Here is a 3,378-nt window from a genome sequence, read left to right as displayed (position 1 = left end):
AAAAAAACAGTGTTTAAAAAAACATTTTTTTTACAACTAGCTATAACCTGAGAGTGTGGGGAGAGGTTGTTACACATACATATAGCTTAAAATTTGCCTTTGCATTTGAAGTAGCTAGCGCTAGCTACATATTTTTGGCTCTATATTGTCATGATTGTCCAAACAGTGCAAGGGTGAAAAGAAGAGCACTTGTATGGAAAAGTGGTAGCTAGTGAAGGGAAGATTGCAGTGAAATCTCACAATTTTTATGCATTCATAGCTCCATGCTGCCTTTACGAAATTAAACAATTTTTGCTGTGGACACACCCTCCACTTTCAACAGTCCACATACAAAATTTCAAGAAAGATTTCTTCAAGCTTTAAAAACTGACTTGGTTCTTCATTTCTTCATACTTATTTTTCTTCTCAGCATTTCACACACATACATACAAAAACTGCTATTAAACGTGAACGCCATATCTGATTGCCTTTACATTATGCATCTAGGTATCAAGTTTGGCTGGAATATGATAAATTATTCATGAAAACTAACACTAACATGTTGTCTGTTGTCATACTTACAGGAAGATCACAAAGATACAACAAAAATACCAAGAACAATGTGTAACAATTACACAATAAAGATCAGCAAATAAAAAAAAATGATTACTTGCCATGCCTACCAGAAAAACCGACAAGGGAAGTGATTTGAAAATTGGTGTAAAGATACATTAATCATCTTAGAAAGGCCCTTCGATGGTATAGAAGAATCAGACTTAAGCTACAAAGTTATAACATGAAGTCCAAGCAAGTGCGCGATTGAGATTCTCTAATAGAGCAGCCACTCTAATAGAGCAGTCAGTTAAGAAGTACATTACTCTATTAAAGCAATAATCTATGTCTTGTAGAGAATATGACACTGTTATAAGCCACTCTGTATAGAGCTCAACTACAAAAAGTGACCCTGTAGAGAGATCAGCCAGAAACAAGTCACCCTGCAAAAGTATTAAACTACATTTCGAGTCACCCTGTAGAGTATTTAGCTAGAAACTAACCACCCTGTAGAGAAATCAGCTAGAAAAAAAGTCACCCTGTAGAGAGATCAGCTAGAAACAAGTTATCTCCTAGAGTATTCAGCTAGTCCTGTAGAGATCAGCTAGAAACAAGTCATCCTGTAGAGTGTTCAACTAGAAACAAGTCATCCTGTAGAGAGATCAGCTAAAATTAAATATCTGTAAAGATTCACTGAAGTCATCCTATAGAGACATCAGGTAGAAACAAACTCTGTAGTAGAAACAAGTCACCCTGTAGAGGGATTGGCTAGAAACAAATTACCTTGTAGAGAATTCAGTTGCATCACAAGTTACCCTGTACCTACAATAAACCATCCTATAGAAAGTTAGCTATGTTGCTATTCTTTCTGTAGAGAGTTAAGTTAGGTTATGTGTTACTCTGTGAAGAGTACAACTACAGACCATTCACCATGTTGTCTAAGAGTACAACTATGTTACGAGTCTCCCTGTAGAAATTTCAGCCAGGGTGAAAAAAGATGTGAAATCCAAGGTGGCGACCAAGAAATGGCTGTGATGGTAGGTTATTGGTAAAAATTTTAATAACAACAATTCAGGTGATTTTGGTGCTGAATCCTTGGAGGAAGCAACGCAAATTCTGAATTATTGTTATTAAAATTTTTGCCAATGCAAATTTACCTGAATTGTCATTATTAAAAATTTTTGCCTTTAACCTACAGTCACAACCATTTCTTGGCCACCACCTTCGATTTCACATCTTTTTTCACCCTGGAGACCACACCCCTTTTTACAAATCGGCTGTTCTTTGTTTAGATTTTTCTTACCATTTGTTTCTTTGTCAAATGGTAGAGTTTAAAAGTTAAACAGCATTACAGAGATACTTTTACTGCTTTATGAGAAGTGTCCATTTTATCCCTAGTTTTATCAAATAGCTAGCTTGCCCCTTGCATGTAATATAGCCTCCAGATAGCATCTCAAAGTAAGAAAGTTGCTAGGGAAGTATGGCAGTATGCCCCTAGACTTGCTGCCTTCAGGCATTAGAAATGAGTTTACCATTTCCACTTTTACTCTGACACCCCTGTGTATATAGCTATAGATGACATGACTTTGGAACAGAATATGCTATGAAATTGCAACAAGTATCAACTCGTATCTTGGATGAATATCTTCATTTTGACACAAATTGAGTGTTGCAAGACAAAGATTTGACACAAAGTGACACCAATTTGAAGGTCAAATCTGAGATGGCTCCACTTCTCAGATTTCATGTCATTGTGGAAATTTAATACTTTTATCACAAAGTGCACGATTTTTGAGTATGCTGCTCTACTATATATTCTGGAATTTTCATTAATATATCTATGAAATTATAAACATTTCTGTACTGTACTGATGTATACTAATTAGAGATCAGTCTTTAATTCCAGCACAAATGGGTGGTAAAAGCTAAGAGCAAAAATGCAAGCAATATAGGGAACTAGGCAAAAAAGATTTTACACACAGAAGTAATTCTTTTACAAGACAAATTCCTAAATTCTTAATTCCTGTCCAAGTTAATGGACAACAATAATCTGTGTATTTGCACATTTTAACACACAGTTTACAGGGAATTTATGCCACAATGTGTATTTTACACAATGTCCACGCGATCATAATTAACAGGGGTGGATCTAGGATTTAGAAAAGGGGGGCTAGCTCAACAGCATGCAAAGCATGCTGGAACTGGTCTGGGAACATGCCCCCCCCCCCCCCCCCTCCCAGGAAATGGTTGAAAAATAGATGCTAAAATACTGCAATTTGGATACATTTCCACATAAAATTCATATTTCTGCATGTAAATATTTTATCTGATCCAAAACAGCCAAGCTGTAAAAAAAGTGTGCGGCCCTCAGAAAGGCTATGGTGAAAAAAGATGTGAAATCCAAGGTGGCGGCCAAGAAATGGCTGTGATGGTAGGTTAATGGTAAAAATTTTAATAACGACAATTCAGGTAAATTTTGTGAAGCAGCACAAAAATTCACCTGAATTGTCGTTATTAAATTTTTTACCATTAACCTACCATCACAGCCATTTCTTGGCCGCCACCTTGGATTTCACATCTTTTTTCACCATAGCCTTTCTGAGGGCCGCACACTTTTTTTACAGCTTGGCTGTTTTGGATCAGATTTCATTTCTTTTTGTATTTGTATACCCCAAAGCCGGCCTATGGCCAGCTTTGGGACTTTTTTAACCTATGTTTTTTTTTCTTTACTACAGGAAGACGAAAAGATGAAGTAGATGTACTTTAAATATTTTATCAGTAAATGTACAAATTATATATATAATACATATGTGATCGGATTTGCGAAAAGGGTCTTCCACACACATC

Source organism: Dysidea avara, chromosome 2 (assembly GCF_963678975.1).
Source record: "Dysidea avara chromosome 2, odDysAvar1.4, whole genome shotgun sequence".
NCBI lineage: Eukaryota > Metazoa > Porifera > Demospongiae > Dictyoceratida > Dysideidae > Dysidea > Dysidea avara.
This window is presented reverse-complemented; position numbering follows the sequence as displayed.